Source organism: Panthera tigris, chromosome B1, assembly GCF_018350195.1.
Source record: "Panthera tigris isolate Pti1 chromosome B1, P.tigris_Pti1_mat1.1, whole genome shotgun sequence".
Classification (NCBI taxonomy): domain Eukaryota; kingdom Metazoa; phylum Chordata; class Mammalia; order Carnivora; family Felidae; genus Panthera; species Panthera tigris.
In genome coordinates this window covers 125,420,257-125,441,907 of record NC_056663.1, presented here as the reverse complement: position 1 = coordinate 125,441,907, position 21,651 = coordinate 125,420,257, and the positions used below count along the sequence as shown (strand labels likewise).

Sequence of the window (21,651 nt, the reverse complement as noted above, 5' to 3'; positions counted from 1 at the left end):
GACAAGGGAAGAGATTTAAACTAAAGTCCACAGTTTTTATTAGGGCTTTGTCTTTGTGTTGTACAGTTTTATGGGTTTTGTCACGTGCATAATGCCATGCATCTACTGTTACATGTTGTCCGGAATGGTTTCACTGCCCTGAAATCTCCTGTGCTTCATTGACTCATCCTGCACCCACCCCAAACTTCTGGTGACCACTGATCTTTTTATTGTCTCTGTAGTTTTTGCCTTGTCCAGAGTAGTGTCATATGGTTGGAATCACACAGTATATAGCCTTTTCAGACCGGTTTCCTTCACTTAACATTTTAATATATGGTTTGATGGAGTCATTGTCCAGATTTTCAGCTTGTACATAAACTCTTTATTAATATTGATCTGGCTAAGAGCAGTGGTTTCTTCATAACAATCTTTCTCTTAAAGTCACACTTTCATCTATCCCAACCTTTACTGTGATGCATTGCCCTGGTGTCATAGAAAACTTAACAATTTTAAAATTTCAGTTAATGCCTTAAATTCTTCTCACAGAGAAGTATGATAGAGTAAACAATAAAAGACTTTTAATTATAAAATATATTGCATAAAAATTCTATGTGGTGGTGAAATTGAAATAAAAGTAAAAAAATGAAACAGTAATGTAAAATTTTCAGCTGTTAGAAGATTTTATAAATTTATTATTTAAATGGATAATGGTTTCATTAAATTACTATGGATTTATATTCCATTTAATATCCTTATAACTTTTACTTTAAAATGTCCGTATTTCACCAGAGTAGAAATTAAATCCTCTGCATGTACCTATATCAGCACAGATGAAAAATTGTTCATGTTAACTTGCTAATGTGTGAGTAGTTCCATAGTTTAAAAGTCTTTTAAAGGTCTGTAAGCAAAAACAGTTGAAGACTGCTAGCACGATGTATAAAACCCAAGTTTTAAACCTGGTGTATAAAACTTTTCATTGCTCTTATCCTTCTCATCCTTTTAAAAAAAATATACCATTTCCTGTTTCACCTTGTGTGCTCCAGCAAGAAAGACTACTTGAAGTTCTGGATCATGTTTTTTCCTGCCTCTTTGTCTTTATCGTGTTATTCTTTCTGTCTTTGCTTCACTGCCTCCCACCCCTGCTATAATATGCAGAGACCTTGATTGAGAAATCCCCCATTGAACCCCCCCCCCCGTGGAACTGACTTTGTCTGCCCGGGAGCCGCCAACCAATGCCTCCTGCTCAGACAAAACTGTAGTTTCTCCTTTCTATACTCTCCTAGCCCCCATCCCTCCATCTATCCCACCACATACCCCAGCCCAGACTGGAGACTGAAGGCTCTCTGAGGTCCCAGCTAGGTACAGGAAGAACGGTTTTTGAATGCATACATGGTTGGCTTAATAAACAAATAAATACATTTTCAATCTTCACATGGGATGAGGTGCGCGTGCTCCAGTACCCCTCACCGCCTCTACTGGTCTTCATCGTCACAAATGCACTGTTTTGTCATTAGCTTGTTTTTCTCTGAACTTGGACTGTAAGGTCCTTGAGAGTAGGAACTGTGTTTTATCTTTGCCTCCCCAACAGCTAGCTATGTACCTCTCCTGAGAGTAAGTTAATTTACTGGGCAAATACTAATTATTGGATGGAACAGAGGTGGATTTCAGTCGTTACAAAGTTAATTCTTGCACATAACTTTTTGCGGGGAGTCAAATTGTAAAAGGTCATTTTTGTTTCATGCTGGTTATTTTTCTGGCTTTAATATTTGCCCTTCCTGGTAAGGTTTTCAGTAAAACTTCACATGAAGATAGGATTTTGAACATAAAAATGAGTTTAACAGTCACTCTTGTAATAGAAGGAGCACAGCTTAGGAGCAGTAAGACAAGGACTCTGGTTTTGGCCCTGCGGCAAACTTGTCATGTGACCATGGATAAGTTAACCAGCGTGGGGGGTCGGTTTTCTCATCTGTTAGATGAGTCAGTGACCAGATTATTTCTAAAATTTTCTTTTCTCTTGATTTACTCAAGAAACAAATTTGCAGTAAAGCAAACATATAATTATTCTAGGCAAGAAGAATAGAAAATACGGACTTTAGTTTCTAATTGTTCATACTGTGGACATTATGTGTGATATAGATAGATAATGCTGACCTCATTCATATCACCTGCAAACTATGTAGTGTCATGGCTTCGATTTTGTCCTTAATCTATAAAAATAAAGTAAAATAATTCAAGTTGTCATGATTGAACATTTAAGGGTAGTTAATATAATACATTGAGTCATATAATTGTCAGATTATATTTTCGCTTCTTTCACCAGATATATTATTCAATCTGATTAAAATGATGGTTTTCAGTGCATTTTTATCATTCTGGAAGTGAACTTACCTGTGTTGAAACATTTTTTTTTGTGACTAATTACTCCATCATAGCAGCCTTACTCAATGAGAAGCAATATTAAAAACAATTAAAAAATGCTTTCCTGTGTTTTGGTCGTTCATAGTATGTAGTAATTCAGTTTCATAAAGCTTGATTAAATGACATTTAGGTGTAAGTTTTATGAAGGGATCAAGGTGATGTTGTTTGGCCAAAACAAAGGCAGTATTTCCTTTCTTGTCTTTCACTTCACCCAGCTCTCCCTCCCCGCTTTCTTCACCTGCTTGAGGAAAACTGTTTCTTCAGACAAACCTCATAATTGCCCTTCTGTGCCTGATTTGGGCCTCAGGAAAGGCCCATAGCATCTGTAAAGCTGGCAGCAAAATGGTATTTCCAGGCAGGCACAGGGTTGCCGGGTAGTGAGCCAATCCACAGCTTTGTCTGAGCAGCTGAGAACTTTGCCGGAGTATTACCACGGTGTTCAGTAACACAGACCTGTGCCATGAGCAGCTAGCGTACTGAGCAAGTGTCAGGGTCAATATTTATAGACCACTACGTAGTTGCCTTGCAGAGAGAGAAAGCGAGAGAGAAACACGCACACGGAGGGCAAGGGAAGAAAGACTACAGTGGTGGGGGGAGGGGACATTCACTTCCAGTATTTTTTCCTAAAAGGATTCTTTTTAACTGTCAGGTTCAGACTTTTGCTGAATCACAACCCTTCACCGCTGAGCAATGACAAGAGAGGAAACAAAAAGTTAAAGGAGCAAGCCTGCCATAAGTGAGGAGGTAAGTAATTAGCCAGTTCAGTCTCGCTTTGACTCGTAAACTCCCTCTCCCTGTTGGCTGCCCTGCATCAGTAGGCAAAGGGCTGTGTGGCATGCTAAAGCCAGTAAGGAGGGGCTGCCAGCTGCTTAAGAATGTTCTCAGTGGCAGTGCAGTTTTGTGTATGGCCCTTAAGGAGGCTGTGGACGATCAGAATACACGCAAGTACGGGGGTTGTGGGAAAGGTTCTCCACCGCTGATCTCATGTCGTGTCCTATCAGCAAGTTTCTGTTTCCTCGTTCTGCCAAACTTGAAGTCTTCTGATTGGTAAAGTCCTGTTTGCTTTCGTATCAGCATTAAAACAGGACTGTGAGTGAGGTTATAGTGATGAGTGGTCTAGAGGTGGAATAGGGGAAAAACTCACATGAACATGTGCAGAAGTAGACGTGTCAGTGTATCATCAGTGAATGTGAACGAACAACATGGGTCTTTTCTAAAAGCACGCCCACGTCCATATGACAGTGCACAAAAGTGAATTGAGGACCACCTTTGGGAGCAGAGAGAACAGGGAATGATGAAAAGTTGAGAACAGCCTTCTTAATCCAAGATGCAAAAGACTCCGTGTTTGGCGGGGTTTATCTGTCCAGTCGACTTGTTAGTTGGTTCCTTACAAAAAAGTGATTCCCTATTAAAGTCATTAAATTAACATGTTTTGCTACACACTGGTAGTTTGTTTTCCTTTCAGCACGTTTAGCACTTTGACACGTTTCTCCGTGTGTTCAGAGTGCCGTGGGATGTTCATTTATTTGTCATTGTGTTGTGTATCCCAGATTAACATTAAGGGCAGTGGTGCTCAAGAGGACAGAAATAAATTGTTTTCTATTATTTTCTGATTTAGAACACCCATGCAATTTATAAACTTGTATGTTTTATGTCTACTACGCAGGGCATGGAAAATAAATATGTTGCTTCACTGGAAGTATGGCATTAACTAGGGGAAGCTTATCTACTGACCTAGTGAAAGCTTCCCTGTCGTTGGTTTTTAAATTATGGGACTATAAGCATATTAGCATGATATTTAAAATTTTCAGGTTAGGTTATAGATGCTGATTATAGCTCCAAAGGGTTTTCTGTGTTACATATTTAAGTTCAAAACAAAGATAAAACTAAATTTTCTTGCAGGGCTGAAACTATAGGCCAAACAAGATAGAAGGACAAACTAATACTCTGGCACAGATTTCGTGTTAGGGCTAATATTCAGGAACCAGCTAATTCTAACATAGAATAAACCACATCCAGAACAGCAGGTGGAAAAGGTCTAAATGTAAAGTAAATCTATTTTAAGATGAGGCCAGTCGTTGTGGAATATTACTTTTATTGAATCTCCTATAATTTCTAAAGTAATGCAGAATGTTTCAAAATCAGTTCTCTGAATTCAGAAATATTTTAAGGGTAATCTCATACCTAAATTTAAACTGTATTATAACATTCATTTAATGCTTGTTTTAGCATCTGAATCAAGCTTTTCCTATGTCCTTTTCAAGTTCTGCCTACCAGTTTCTTGATGGGTTTGATTTCAGTTTGGACAACAGTATGTTTATTTTGAAATTGCAACCACTGTTGATCTAGAGTGGGCATTTCTCAATTAAAATTTTCTTTGCTACTGCCTTTGGGCAGTATCTTATGATCAAGATTATAATTTCAGTTTTTTATTCAATATCTTTTATTTTTTCACTTTATATATTGTGTAAATACATGATATTACTTTCTTACAGTATTTTTTTTTACTGGTTTTATTTTAATTCCTTTTAGTATTTTGTTCTGAAGTACCCTGTAGAAACTTTGGGCAGAAAACAAGCCAAATAAAATTAGCACAATAAAAAGAAACCAAAGAAAATCGTCCTTTTAACCAAGAAAGCAAATAGAAAAATTGTGACATTGGTTGACAGTGTCTAAAATGGAATATATTTTGGTTGAAGCCTAATTGAGTATTTTAAGACTTGAAATACCTTCTCAATATTAATTTTGGCTTTAATGTCAATCCTGATACTGGTTATTTATCATATTTGTAAACAACATTTTAAATATAGGCATATCATAAAGAAAGACTGTAAGACCTTTCATATCCTGTGTTAACTGTCTGTTGAAGTAAGATTAGTGAATTTATTTGAAAGATGACTATTAACCTCTTTTACTACCAGTCTATCTGCTACATTACCCTTAGAAGGATCAATCTCCCACCCCAGTGAACACTTTACTTCCTACTAAAGCCCTTTCTTCCTTGGCTCTCTATTGCTCAATACAGTCTTCTTGGCACAAAGACTCTCTTCTTGATCTACCTGCTACTTTTGTTCTGTATTGATCTTCTGCTATTCTTTCTGGATTGTTTTTCGGACTCTCTTGCTCACCCATGAGTCTTCCCTTTCCCTCTGTTTCATGCTCCAGCAATATTGAACACTGTGTATTTCTCAAAACAATCTGCACTATTTTACTCCTTTCTGGAGTTGTTTATGTTGTTTCTATCTTGAAAACCTTCTTCCTGGTCTTTGCCTTTCAGCTCCAGGCACCTTGCTGGTGGTCCACTGTCAGCTTCTTTGGTTTGGCCTCTTGTATAGAACTCTGTCACAGAACTTTGCAAAGCCTTATAAAACGTTTTGTGCTTCTTTTTTGCACATGAAGTTGTAAGCTACTCGTAGCCAAGTTTTAAACTTTATTCTTTCGTGTTCCTCTAAGACATAGCATTCAATAGACACTCAAGAACTTGAACCAAAGAAAACCTTTATTGTATTTATTTTAAGCCCACTTTTCTTTATAGACTTCTTATTTTAATGTATTTCACAACTTTGATGGACAGCATTGAAGAAAAACCCCTCAAGTAAATGATAAATGCTTTTTAAAGAATAACAATGTGTTAAAAGGTTATTTTGTTTCTCTAAGTGCACCATCACAATAATGTGTGTATGTGTGTTTATCCAGCAAGTAGATACCTGTTGGACCCATAGAGTTGTATTTGAATAATAAAGTTCAAAATCATATTGGTTAGCACATACAAATTCAGGATATATAGCTCAAAGATACTGTTGAATTTGATGAAATCTGTCAACAAAATCAGCTAATTGCTGCTCTTACATGCGTGATAAGTTAAATTATGCCCTAGCAAACTGAAGGCAGTGTTATCCCTTCCAAAAGGCCCAGAGAGAATATTTGGAGAGGTTGGGTCCATCCTCATGTACCGTGGAAAATTACAGAGTGGAATGGCTCCCAGTATGACTGAGAAAGGTATACTTCCCTACTTTTATCTTCTGTTGTAGAGATAGTTAGGGATTTAAGGAAATAACAGAAAATAGTGGCTTAAAAAGTTTCAAAACTGAAGGGTGATATTCCATTTCAGACAGAAGAATTTGCTCCTCGAAATAGAAATGTTGAAAGAAAAGGATGTCAATGTTTAAAAAAGTAGTAGAGAAATAGCAGCTGTTTCTTTTACTTTCGATACTCAACAGAAATAGAATTTATTTTGTCTTTGTATTTTACTTCTCCACCATAGATAGAAAACTTACTTTGTGTGTGAAATATTTTGTATTATCGAAACAAATACAGAGTTTTATGCACAATTTAGAGTAATTCACAACTTTTCTTATTTTGATTTTCACTTCTTAGTATACTCAACAGGCAGTTTTAAGTTTTCACTGCGTTGAAATCTCACAAACCTCTTCCACACATCACATGGGACTCTTTTGTTTGTTTAACCTTGAATTGTATCTGTCTCAGGAATGAAAATAAGATTGATATTTTCATAGGAAAGTTTGGAAGCCTTTTAATTTGCTTGAAATGGACCATAATTCAATGTGGAATTTCTTGTCAGATGTATTTTGCCCACACATGTATAGAGTAGTTAAATCGGTAGAGGAGGTGTCTCGGGAGTAATGGTTGTAAGTTATACGTCTCACTGGTATATCAAGTGATCTTCATATTGTAACACTGGAAGGGTGGGATTGTTTTTTATTTTCTTGTTTTGTTTTGTTTTGTTTTTTGGTCATAGACACAGAAATATATTTAGTGCCCATCAGACAGTGATGAGAGAAAGCCAAGCTTGTCTCAGTATTATAAGATTATGGCAAAACAAACCAATAGAAGCAGAAAATACTCCCACCCCTCTAAGAGATTGAACAACTTTGAGGTCCGAGTGAGGCATAAAGGATTTTGCCAGTATGTTAAAGTCTTACTGTATTATTATTAGCAGCTTTACTTTCCAATCGGAGTTTTTCTGTAGGTACACATGGCATAGGATCCATAGAGTGTGAGAGCAGAAGAATAGATTAATCATGGAAGCTGAACCTTAAAGTTCTTCTACTTCACCTATTTCATTTTATAGATATGAGCAGTTGTGGTACAAAGAGGTCATGTGATTTGTCAAACATCACCTTTTAAAGTGGCTAGTTAAGATTTTTATTAAAAAGAAAAAAAGGAGGGGCACCTGGGTGGCTCAGTCGGTTAAACGTCTGACTCTTGATTTTGGCCCAGGTCATGATCTCACAGTTCATAAGATCAGTTTGTGAGATCGAATGCTGTGTTGGGCTCTGCACTAAGTGTGGAGGCTGCTTGGGATTCTTTCTCTCCCTCTCTCTCTGACCCTCCCCTACTGGCACAGGCATGCTCCCTCTCTCTCTCTCTCTCTCAAAATAAATAAATAAATATTTTATAAAAAGAAAAAAGAAATGCACACTTATAAGGCCAGTATTTTATCACTGTGGCCTTCCAATCTGCTTATAATTGCTCTATTTTTATTTGTACATTGCATCTAAAGCCCAAGTTGTCATATCTCTGTGTTTTGTTTTGTATTGTATTGTGTTAGACTCCTTTGAATTACTGCATGACTCCTTAAAGTTAAAGCTAATAACTATTGGTGGGATGTAGTACTTTTCCACTCCTAACCATAGCATGTAGGTGTCCTTTCTAGTTTTCCTGATTTTCCCTATTCTCTTTGGTTGTGCCACTAGATTTAAGCTCCATAACTCTTCTCCTTTTCAGTACAACATGGCAGACAATTCTGAGACAAAAGACAGAAACTGCAAAAACAAATTTTTATACTTTGATTGTATCTAAAAGGTTTCTAATAGGGAATATATGGCTATATTTTGTTTTATAACTTTGTTTTTAAGTTGCTTATTCTAATTTAAAGGTGGAAAAATCTTGATTAAAACAAAAGAACCAGGTGTGATTTTCCACATTACATTGACTTTTATCTGGGACTCTCTTAACTATGTAAACCCTATTAAAGGGACGGGCAAATAGGCTGTGTTGTACCTGTCGTCTTGCAGTAAGACTTGCTCCTCTGTTCTGTCCCCTGCACTTGCAGAGAAGTTGGGGCTTTTTGGGTCCTTTCCTTCTTATTCATAATTAGTTCCTGGGAAAAAATCACTAGTATATTTTAAGATGAAAGAGTTTGGGGGCAAATACCTAAAGGCTGTTCCCATCCTCAGCCTGTGGTTTCTCTTTCCACCTCCTTCATGGCAAAATCAATATTATCTCTCTTTTCAAACTCTTGCTTGCTAAGAGATTTATAATTTTTAAGTCTTTTCTAAAATGAAAAAGCGATACTTTATATTTTTAATTACTAGTGAACTAGAAGCTGAAGGAATCATTAGTTATTAACATTTTATTCTTTATCATTAACCCATTTATATACTTATTCTTTTTTTCAGAGGCTGTATTTCTCTTACTGGTTTAGAAGAGGGTTTTTTTTGGTTTGGTTTTGGTTTTGTTTTTTTATTTTTTTTTTTAAATCAAAGGATCTTGCTCTTTTAAAGTTATTAGTTGTTACTGTTTTCACAGGCGTTTGATTACCTTTTGATTTTCTTATGTTTTGAAATATATATTCAATCTAATGAGTATTTTTCCATCTCCTTTGAGACTTAGAAAACTCTTTTTTATCTAGAAGTAGGAAAAGTATTTTTCTAGATATTTTGGTTTAATTTGTTTAACTGTTAATACTGTGATTCACGAGGAATTTACTAAACAAGTACTTCAGTATTTTTGTTGACTCATTATTCCCCTTTACCACTTTTTGTGAAGTCACCTTTATCTTACACTTTTGTGGTTCACATTTAAATCTTTGTATTACCTCTTAATTTATATTGAATAAAAGTTCATGTTTTTTTTTAAATTTTTGAGTATAGTTGACACATAGTGTTACATTACATTTCAGATGTGTAACATAATGATTAAACTTCTCTATGCTTTATGTTTTGCTCACCACAAGTGTAGTTACCATTTGTCACCATATAACGCTCTTACAGTATCATTGACTGTGTTCTCTACACTGTGCATTTTATCTTTTATTCCTGTGACTTCTTCATTCGATAACTGGGAGCCTGTGTCCTCCACTCCCCTTCACCCATTTTGCCCATACCTTAAACACTTTCCCTCTGGCAGCCGACAGTTTGTTCTCTGTATCTATAGGTCTGATTCTGCTTTTTGTTTGTTTGTTCATTTTGTTTTTTACATTCCACAGATGAGTAAAATCACATGATTTTGTGTTTCTCGGTCTGATATATGTCAGCATAATACCCTCTAGGTCCATCCATGTTGTTGTAAATGACAAGATTACATCCTTTAAAAAAATTTTTTTTAATGTTTATTTTTTGAGAGACACAGAGACAGAGCATGAGCAGGGAAGGGGCAGAGAGACAGGGAGACACAGAATCTGATGACACGGACTCAAATCTAATTTGAGCCTGACACACAGAATCTGATGCAGCTTCCAGGCTCTGAGCTGTCAGCACAGAGCCTGACATGGGGCTCAAACCCATAAACCCAAGCTGAAGTCAGATGCTTAACTGACTGAGCCACCCAGGTGCACCTAGATCTCATGGCCGTGTAATATTCATGTGTGTGTGTGTGTGTGTGTGTGTGTGTGCGTGTGTGTGTGTAGACATATATTTTCTGTAGACAGACATTTTCCTTAAGCATTCATCTATCAATGAACGTGTAGGTTATTTCCATATCTTGGCTATTTTATTTATTTTAAATTTAGATTTTTATTTTTATTTTAGTATAGTTAGCATACAGTGTTATATTAGTTTCAGGTATACAATATAGTGATTCAGCAATTCTATATATTGCTCATTGCTCATCAAGATAAGTGTACTCTTAATCCTCTTCACCTATTTCACTCATTCCCGCCTCCCCTGCCCCCCCAATCAACCTTCCCTCTGATAACCATGAGTTTGTTCTTGATAGTTAACAATCTGTTTTTTAGTGTCTCTTTTTTTTCTTTGTTCACTTGTTTTGTTTCTTAAATTCCATACATGAGTGAAATTATACGGTATTTGTCTTTCTCTGATTTATTTTGTTTAGCATTATACTCTCTAGATCTATCCATGTTATCACGAATGGCAAGATTTCATTCTTTTTTATGGCTGAGTAATATTCCATCATATGTACCTATGTGCATATGTGTGTGTTCATCTGTCTATGGACACTTGTGTTACTTTCATAATTTAGCTATTGTAAATAATGCTGCAGTAAATGTACAGAAGCATGTTATCTTTTCAAATTAGTGTTCTTGTGTTCTTTGGGTAAATATGTAGTATTGGAATTATTGGGTCATTTGATATTTCTACTTTTAATTTTTTGAGGAACCTCCACACTGTTTTCCACAGTGGCTGCACCAATTTATATTCCCACCAACAGTGCATGAAGGTTCCTTTTGTTAAATGTGATTTAAGCATTAGAACATGTCAGAATGTTGTCGGATTTAAGTTGCATGCTCCCTGAAATTATTGTAGAAAAGAAGCTTTAAATATATTACTTATATTAAAGCAGATCTAATAAGTTATGATTCTATGTGAGGAGAAATTATGCATTAATAATATTTACCATTTATCAAGTGGTTTCTTGATATATATCTGGCATTCTACCAAGACTTTTTAACTAATATGATTTCATTTAATCCTTTTAACACACCTTTGAATGACACATTCTCATCTCTTTTCAGGGTAAAGAAACTGAGACCCCGAAGTGTAAAGTAGCTTGATACTCACCTAGCTAATAACTGATAGGGTCACAATCTGACTTTGGTCAGATTGGGCCAAAGTCCACCTTTCAAGAAGGCATTCTCAAATAGAGAAATTATGCTTTTTGCCATATATGGTAATAGATGTGAATCTATAGGGGTCAGATAGCAAGAACCTTCCCAACTTGCATCCATTTTTTGAAAAATTAGCTTAGGAACAGTGATTTTCAAAGTATAGAGATAAGTCAATGAAATCAGTGATATGAGGAGCCTTTTATTATTTGGGATTAGCATTGAGGATACCAAAGTTGTAGGACAGACAGAAATAATCTTATAGTTTTAAACCAGTTTGGAAGCAGCTAAAAAAGTCTTTTAACTTCTTCAAATGTTAGTATTTCTAATGGTTTTATTATTTTATTCCATCGCAAGCCAATTTATACTTCAGCTGTCCATCATATGCTGAAGACATAGCACTATTCCCTCCCTCACATACCTGCTCATGACCTTAGCAGGCAAAATGGCAAGGAGCCGCCAGTTCAGCAGGAAACGACTGTTCTGTCTGGGTTCCCGTTTCCTTAACTATAAGCTTCATTCAGGGGAGAAATGAGTCTACCTAACTGGCATCCTTTGCTATCATCTCTATTTTAAGTTGCTCAGTTAAGAGACTCACAGTTGTTGCTGTGGTATAAAGCTTCGGTATTTAAAGCGGGAAAGGAAATTCTAGATATTTTGGCATCATTAGAACTTTGTGCTTGTATACTAAATGATTACCTGGATTGATGTAAAAGAGTATAGCTTACTTTCCTATGGATGGACATACCTCATACATATGGTTTGTGTTTATAGATGTTTGTGTATGTCAATCCATACATAAAAGTTTATATAAAGACATCATTTGAAATCTTAATTGTTTATTATACATTTGGGAACCATGAAGTAATTTGTTTTGTTTTCTTCTTTAACCCAAGGCAAACAATTTTGCCTAACAATGATATAGGATTTTTTTTTTTTTTTTTTTTTTTTTGCCTTGGATTACTCTGTCCTTTTGTTGATACATTGGCATGTCTGTGGTCAGATATACATAAACTTCATTGGAATTCTGTTTATAGCCCTGTCTGGGAACAGTTGAAAGTAAATTAATTGTATTATTACTTGGAAAATTATGCATGAGTTAGTATTTGTATTAATGAATAGTGTTAAAAAATTTAAATAGGTCATTCACAGTATCCCTCCTTTTTTCAATAATTTTTCTGCTTTTACTATAAAGTTGGTTAGAACTGCACATTGTATAGTTGGAACATAATTCCATATATAATTTCATACTTTAATTCCCCAGATAAATGTTTGCTCTTTTTGTATGTAAAATTGACGTCACTAGGAGTCTCTCTTTTACATTACTCTCTATGCCAGTTTCAACTTCACCAGTAAATTTGTCATCATTCACAGTGGTAGTTTAGCTTACTAACCTTGAAATTTATTTCTGTGTTTATTGTCAGAGGCTTGTTGGCAAATCGAACTCGACAATAATAGAGAAGGAAAGCATAATGACCTAGGACACACTGTTCTACTGAAATGATCTACGGTTCTTTGAATGTGTCAATTTTTTTTTATTTGTTTTAAACTAGCCAACATACAATGCATATAGCCTTTTGAGTTACTCATTAATACTCTACATGTAATCTTTTAAAATTATTATTGGTGGAAATAGACAATTATTTAGAATGATTTTTTTTTTTTGTACTGTTGTAGTCTAAAGCAGACTAGTACGGCTTCCAAAGCACAATGTGAGCTTAAAATAAGTCTGCTGAAACCGTGTATTCTTAAGTAAGGGAGCTGGTTTTGTGATCATTTTGAAGCTGTCCTTATACTATATGGTCCCTCTAGTATAAAATAAATTTGATATTTATACTAATATGATTTCAATTTCTTAATAGTCCAAAGTGCATATGATCTGTCCAGAGGTTGAAAATCAATTTTTAAAATTTTGGTTAGATTTTAATAATGAAATATTTAATAACCAAATATGTTTATATGTTAACATATGGTATACGTTTCTGTTTATTAACTATATATTATCAGTGGCATTAATTAATGCTTTTAGAGACATAGAATATACCATCAAACGTTTGTCTACAAACCCTATAAGGCATGTGGAACACACAGATGGCCAATTGTCCTTTGTGCCTCTATCTCATACTTACTGAAAGGTTGCTCATTTCTACATGGGGGGCAGTTCAAACAGGCTGACCTGGGATGACCTGGTGGCCAGCACAGAATCATCATACAGCCAGGAGTCAATCATGCAATCAGTCCCCTCTCTGCTTCCCTCCTTGTCCCTCCACCCAACCCTCCACCCTCACCCCTTGTTACCATTTTCCCACTCTTTTTTCTCCCCTCTCCCCTTCCTTTGTTTCCTCGTTATTTTTTATCTTGTTCATAAGTGTCTATTGCATCTCAGCCAGTTAGCCATCTATCTATACCAAGATGTTACTGGTTTTTCTTTAAACTTCAACAGTTTCTTTATCTGTGGTCTTTCATCTGTCACTCAATTATGTCAGAAAACTCCTTTTTTGGTGCAATTTCAAGGAAATATTTTCTAGTCTTAACAGCAATATTAAATGCTGGGAAGTAAGAGAAACTTCCATCATAAAATGTCAAAGTTCAGTCAGTATGTTTCACAATTTCTGTAAAGTCATTTATTCTCTCATTTTATAACTAATGGTAACTTGGTCAATATTGTACGTTGGATATTTGTACATATGATAACAGTCTTATTTAACCTTGTTATTAAATCTTATTTAACCATAACTCTGTGAGATGGTTTTTATTATCCTTGTTTTAACGATGAGGAAATGGAAATTCAGAGAAATTAAATAAGCATGCCTAAGATTACACAGCTTGGAAAGTAGGAGATGTGTGACTGGAACCCAGCTCTTTCTGACTCTGAACATCTTATGATATAGTGTATGACTTTCTTTTAAAATAGGTAATTTCTGGGGCGCCTAGGTGACTTCGTCAATTAAGCGTCTGATTCTTGATTTCAGCTCAGGTCATGATCTCACAGTTTGTGGGATCGAGTCCCACCATCAGGCTCTGCACTGAGCATGGAGTTAGCTTGGGATTCTCTCTCTTCCTCTCTCTCTGCCCCTCCTCTGTGCGCATGCTCTCATTCTCTCTCTGTCAAAATAGGTAACTTCAGTTTTCTACTCCTACAGTTTTCTAGAAGTTGGAGAAGTAGCACAGCAGTGCAAGCTGTTCCCCAATATGACAGCAGTCCAGACCAGGCAAGGCTCTGTTGATATTTACAAACCAAAAGATTAAATCTTAATTTTAATATATTACTCTCATTTCCTTCACGTCTCTTACTTTTGTAATTCTGTCAAAGTTTCTTTCTGCAAAGAGACAACCAAATGACAAAACAAATACTTAGGAAAATACATTCTTCCAAATAAATCCATGTCGTGCTCCAAAATGTTTTTGAGGCTGGTTACATCTTCAGCTGTAATCTATACATTCTTTGATTTCAGTTTGACTCTAACAGACTTTCTCATTAGTTATAAATCACATTGGGACGGCATGAAGTTTTAGATCACACTCTTAAAAAAATAGATATTTTCGTATTGTTTGGAGATGAGTTACTTGTAGAGTAACTTCTTACCTTTGTCTTGCCTGCTTGCTTCTCAGGAGTTTTCTTAGAAACTATGTGAGGCAGGAAATGGCACTTAAACAAATACATTTTATTTTTAGTCAAGTTAAGGATTCTGTTTTTTTTTTTTAAAGAAGAAATGGAAGAAATAAAAACTGTGGATCAAACTGACCTTTGGGAATTATCTGTTGATTTTTTCCATGACTCTCTTAGCCCCATATTTGTAAGATATAATTTAAGATTATAATAAATTTTAATTCATGTTTGTAAAATGTCTTACATATTAAAAACATTTCCACACCCAGTCTTTCTTTTGACGTTTGCTCCCTCAGATGCTTTGAAGCAAGTATATGCATTTTATGAATGGAGACATTAATAATATGTGAGGGTGAGTTGAAGACCCAGACTGAAAAGGCGAGTATTTTGACCTTATCAGAGTAGTTATTAAACTTGATTAGCTTATAGCATATGAAAATGTGAAGAAATAAACATAACATTATGTGATAACCCATCCCAGACATCAATGAGGAGCAGGTGCAGGTCATTTAAGGAAAAAAAAATATGAGAGTGTTAATATTGAGAAAATGTTATGAAGTTAATTTAGTTGTTGCCGAGATTGAGAAAAGAATTTAATATGATTTTAGTGGCAGAGCACCTGTAGTGAGCTTGTGGTGTTACGTGGGAATCTAGTTGAGAACCACTGAATTATCACACAAAAAAGTTCTCAATCAGTATAGAGTGTAATAGTAATATTTTCCTAAAGGTTTTCATAAGCTGTGTTGGTATGTCAATAAAGGGTTTATAAGGAACACAGACCAGTTTAAATAAACTACTGAATGTTGTCTCACACCGTATGGGGTAAAGTGATGACAGCATGACTATGGAGAGTTATGTAAACTATGAGAAAGTCATAAAAATTTGAGTGGAGTGAATTGATCAAATCGGTTTTATTTTCCCTGAACTCTCTCTGTTTCTTCCATCTCTCATCATCTGTAATGATAGACTGTAGGCTTCAGCTTCTTAATGCCTCCATACATGACACACACCACCAGCCATCGATCCTCTCTTCCTTTGAGTCTCAGTGAGCCATGAATCCTAGCTGCCAACATAATCTGCGATAAGCTGTCCATATGGAAAATTAAGATTGATCCCTACTCCCCTCATTTCATAAACAGAAACAAATTCTGTGTGGAAGAAAGACTCAACTGTGAAAAACAATACTTTAAAATATTTGGAAACGGATATGTTTTTTATCTTACAGTAAGACGGGGAATTTCTTTGACTTGGTATAAACAGTGCAAACCTTAGAGAAGATTAATAAATTCAACAGCATTAAACTCAAAAGAAGACGTGTTAATCAAAGGACACTGTAAAAGAGTAAGAAAGGCTGAAAATTGGTTTAGTGCATAGAATATATTAAAGATCCTGTGAATCAATAAGAGAAGTAAAATCAGCCAGTATAAACATGAACAGGAGTTAAAATCCAAATAAACATGAAAATTTGCTGAGCCTCCTTAATAATTAGGGAAATATAAGTTAAAGCTAGAGTAATATTTTATGGCCACCGTGTTCTTAAAAATATAGAAGTCTGAAATATCCTAAACAGTGTGGATATGAAGCAACAGGAATGCTCATACATTGTAATGGGAATGTGAGTTGGTACAGTAAATTGGGAAGTTGGAATTGAACCAAGTACACTCTTTTGCTCAGCACCTACAAGTATGCCCTAGACAAAGTCTTGCTTGTATGCCTCGGAAAATAGGTGCAAGACTTCGTACTGTAGCCTTGTAGAGGAAACAAACAAATAGCATAATAGCAAAAACATAGAAACAAATCTGGAAACAACCCAACAGAGAGCAGACTGGATAATTTAGGCATTATTTGTATATAGAAGAGTTACCGTAATAATGAAAATGAGTGCATCTCACCCTACCTGCCTGAAACCCCAAATCATAATGTTGAATGGAAAAAAAAAAGCAAGTCACAAATTGCAAAGAGCATGATTTCAATTATGTAAACTTTGATCAGAGGCAAAACTAATATATTTTTGTGGAATCCTTATTTATGTGATCAAGCTATAGGAAAACCAAGGGGAAATATTTTTTTTAATTTTATTTACTTTGAAAGAGCAAGAGTGAGAGTGGGAGGGGGGGAGAGAGAGAGAGAGAGAGAGAGAGAGAGAGAGAGAATATGAATGAATACCAAGGTGGAAGATTAAAACAAAATTGAGGATGTTGAGTGTTTCTAGTTGGAGGGAAGGAGTTGGGTTCAGGAAGGAGCCCAGAGAGCTCGGGTGATATATAAGTGGATAAGTGGATGATCATTAAAAATATTAAAAGTATCATTATTAACAATTATGTGTATTATTTTTCATTGCATACGCTGTACCTTCTATCCCTGTGACTTACTCATTCTATGAGTGGAAGCCTGTATTTCCCACTCCCCTTCACCAATTTGCCCATCCCCAGCTCCCCTCCCCTCTGGAAACTGTCAGTTCTCTGTGTTTATGGTTGTGTTTCTGCTATTTGTTCTGTTTTTCAGATTCCACGTATAAGTGAAGTCATATGGTATTTGTCTTTCTCTTATTACATTTAAATAATACCTTCTAGGTCCATTTGTATTGTTGCAAATGGCAAGTTCTCTTTCTTTTTTATGGCTGAATAATGTTCCAGTGTGTGTGTGTGTGTGTGTGTGTGTGTGTGTGTATGTATATATGTATATATATATACATATATACATATATATACATATATATATGTATATATATATCTCACATCTTTTTTATCTGTTCATCTCTGGACACGTGTTGCTTTCATATCTTGGTTATTGTAAATAATGCTGCAATAAGCATAGGAGTGCATATATATGTTTTTGAATTAGTATTTTCATTTTGTTTGAGTAAACACCCAGTAGTGGCATTTCTGTATATTTTATTGTATGGTAGGTAGTGTGGTTTTTAATTTTTTGAGGAACCTCCATACGGTTTTCATAGTGGCTGTACCAATTTACATTCCCACCGACAGTGCACGAAGGTTCTTTTTTCTTCACATCCTTGCCAACACTTGCTATTTCTTGTCTTTTTGATTCTAGCCATTCTGACAGATGTGAGGTGATAGCTCCTGGTTTTGATTTGCATTTCCCTGATGTTTAGTGATGTTGAATATCTTTTCATGTGTCTTTTGGCTATATGTATGTCTTCTTTAGAAAAATGTCTGTTCAGTTCCTCTGCCCAGTTTTTAGTCAGATTGTTTGGGGTATGTATGTATGTATGTATGTATGTATGTGTTGAGTTGTACAAGTTCTTACGTGTTGTGGCTATTAGCCCATTTTTAGATATATTTTTTGCAGATATCTTCTCCCATTCAGTAGGTTGCCTTTTTGTTTTGTTGATGGTTTCCTTCACTGTGAAAAAGGTTTTTATTTTGGTGTAGTCCCCATAGTTTATTTTTGCTTTTGTCTCCCTTGCCTGAGGAGACATATCAGTGACAGGACTTTGAATCCCCCTCTCAGGTTTCTTTCTTCCCATAGTATTACTGGAATTCCACAGGGGTTCCCACATTTGTTTACACACAGAACAGGCTGCCTCTGTGAGCCAACACTTTGGCTTTCTCCATGGCTGCCTTTTCTGAATCCAGGCTGCCATTCTCTAGGACCACCATTATCTTGAGTGCCTTCCCACTCTCAGCTGACATAGGCCCCTTCAGTTGGAAGGTGTTACTCCCAATCATTGCTGTTTATCACTATGCTCCAGATATTTTTGTTCATTCATAAAGGTGATCTGTCCCTGACCTCTGGTATTTCCTCCTCTCCAGACTGATTGTCTGCTTGTTCTAGACCCACCAGTCCTCATTACTGCTGGGTCCCTGATAGTGTACTACACTCTTCTGCAAATTGGGAAGAGGGATAACTGCCTTCCTGCTGTTAATTGTTAATTGCTCTTGTTCTGAGGACATACAGCATGTCTGCTTGGGCCCTAAGGTATTACAGGTCTTAAGGGATCATGTTTTCTGGTTTTCCCTCTATGCTAGTGGTGTGCCCATGGATTACTAGGGGTTGCATTCCCATGCATCCAGTTATAACCAGTTCTCCTCCGAATCTCTGGTCTTCTTGCCAAGTCTAACTTGCCACCTCATTCTTTCCCTAACAATCCATTCTCTCTTAAAGGTCCTGAAAATTTGCTTTTAGAAATTCTGCAGTTCTGTTTTAGCTTCAGCCCTGAGATCAACCGATCAATCAATTATTCTCATCTTTCCTTCTTCCCATCCCCCCTTCTCTTTCTCATACACAGATATCATACAACTGTAGATTCGCAGGCATTCAGACACGCTTACACATAACAGGACTCTTTCTGTGGATTGGGTTTGCACTATTTCTGAGGTGGTTCCTCAGGCCCCAGGAAAGTCTGCTGGTGTACTGTGTAGCTGGAGAGAATCAGTGGCCCTAACGTATGTGTACCCACATGTGTCAGCATCTAAACTGAACCCAGCCTGGATCTTATTAAATAGCAACAGTAACTGCAGAAAGCCTCAGTAAGGGTAAGTACAATGTATACATTATTGAATTTAAATTTCATTAAAATCTATGAGGTAGGTTTTGCATCTCCATTGTATGGGTGATGAAACTGAGGCTCAGATTGCATAAATAACCAAAATACACATAGATGGTAACAAGTAGAGCTCTGCCACAAAATAGGGCCACCTGATTTGAAAGCCTGTGCTCTTAATCACTAAATTAGATAGAATGTTTCATAACACAGATTAATTTCACTACCTTCTTTAAAATGTGATTTCAGAAACAGCTTCTTATTCTGAATATATCACTGACATAATTATGTATTTTTTTGCAAAAATATAATTGGTTGAAAATAATCGCTTTGTGGTGTAATTTATTTTAATGAGAAATGTTCAATTTAAAAAAATTTGTTAATATTTATTTATTTTTGAGACAGAGAGAGACAGAGCATGAACGGGGGAGGGTCAGAGAGAGAGGGAGACACAGAATCTGAAACAGGCTCCAGGCTCTGAGCTGTCAGCACAGAGCCCGACGCGGGGCTTGAACTCAACGGACCGCAAGATCATGACCTGAGCTGAAGTCGGATGCTTAACTGACTGAGCCACCCAGGCGCCCCGAGAAATGTTTAATTTGATGATACTCTACTGAGTTTGATAGTACTATATACCTGAGAATCCATTCTGTAGAAATTGGATATCTTGTCTGCTAAACTGGAATCCTCAGAGGCTGAGGCTGTAGTCTTTCCCTGACCAGTAAAATCTCTTTAGTTAACGTTGAATTACTTTGTCATCAAGAAGAGTGTTAGGCTTTCATGAAATATTGTGATTAAGTGCAATATTTCCATAATTTCTCCCCCTGAATTGTAAGTTGGATATGCTTCTGGATAATAAGTAGTTTTATTTTTTGAGTGTGGATTGTTTTGTAGATTGATTTGGGGAATAATGAGACTGTTCAGGATTCTATGAGAAGAAAGATGAATCTTTATTGTCACATTGTAATAGAAAAAAAAGAAATCACCTGGATGTTTATCCACAGTAGAATATATAAATAACTATATACATAAATAACTGAATAGTTATGCATTGAAATGAATGTATTAAATGAACTTGAGCTGGGTTTATCAACATGGGTTAATCGTTAAAACATTGAACACAAGTTAGTGATGGACATACGAATATACAATATTTATAGAAAATGTGTAAAAATTCTATAAAATGGTATATGTGGCTTGTGGGGACACACACGCACGCACGCACACACACACACACACACACACACACACACACATTAAAGTATACCTGACAGTGATAAATAGCACAATCGGGGTAGTGATCATCTGTAAAAGTAGGAGCAGGGCAATTCTGTTGGGATTGGGTGCATGGGAGTTGTATCAATAATGTTTGCTTCCTTAATCTTGATGATATCTATGTGATGCTCATTACATGTTCTCTGTCCTTTTGGCATTACTGAAATATTTAATCATAAAAAACCTGAGCAAATAAAATTTTGACTTTGGGATAGTACAGAAAAATCAATGTGCTCCTTAAAAAAGGTGTTGATGGGGCACTTAGTTTTTTAAAAATAACTCTATTTTTTTATTTTGTGAAAAAAATGTAACAGAAGACAAAAGTAGGAAGAAGAGAAAAAATGTGGATCACGTGCTTTTCCCTTTCTATTATACTCCATTATGCTGCTGCATACTCCACAAATAGCTTCTGAAATGTCATATTTTCTCAGTTCCCTGAAGCCAACGTCAGTGTATTATTAGCTTTTTGGAGAAGGAGAAGGAGAAATTCTACTGTATTAAAAATACATACATGCATTACAATGATATATATGCATTTTAAGATTCCAATAGATGTAATGCATTAATATTACATATGTGTATGAATATAAATTAACAAAGAATAAATTATCTTTTCCCAAACTCTTGCTGGAACAATTGCTACCTACCCAATAAAACTTGAATTTGCAACAAACCTTCATATCACAGTGGAACCAAGCTCATTTTGCTCGTCTTCATTAAGTTAGTATGGGTTTTTAAAAAAAATCGTTTGTCAGCTAGCATACTATTTGATTGAAAGCTATCTAGACTGCTGTTTTAGTGAAGTATGTATTTAGTTATGTGTCACATTTTTCCTCTGTGACCTAATTACTTGAATATTCCCAAACAGTCCAGCTTTTGTACAAGAACACATTGTTATACTTGTAGCTTTAGTTGCTATTGTTGACAACTGCATTTTCTTTCATTTTAAGGTGAATTTTCTTTCACATATTACTGTTTATCTTATAAAGCATATACGTATGTTTAATGAGGTAGAGTTTTTTCTTCCCAAAGGAGAGCATATAGTAGATTGAAGTT

At 35.8% G+C, this 21,651-nt stretch overlaps 1 protein-coding gene across 2 annotated transcripts in view; it reads left to right on the top strand.

Annotated features, from left to right (window-relative positions):
- The window catches only part of BMPR1B (bone morphogenetic protein receptor type 1B), a 412,007-nt gene that overhangs the window by 249,606 nt on the left and 140,750 nt on the right, over nucleotides 1–21,651 (top strand). For both annotated transcript variants that reach the window (XM_042984157.1, XM_042984155.1), the window contains exon 3: nucleotides 3,047–3,141. The gene's annotated coding sequence lies outside the window, so the exon portion shown is untranslated. The remainder of the gene's footprint in view (nucleotides 1–3,046; nucleotides 3,142–21,651) is intronic.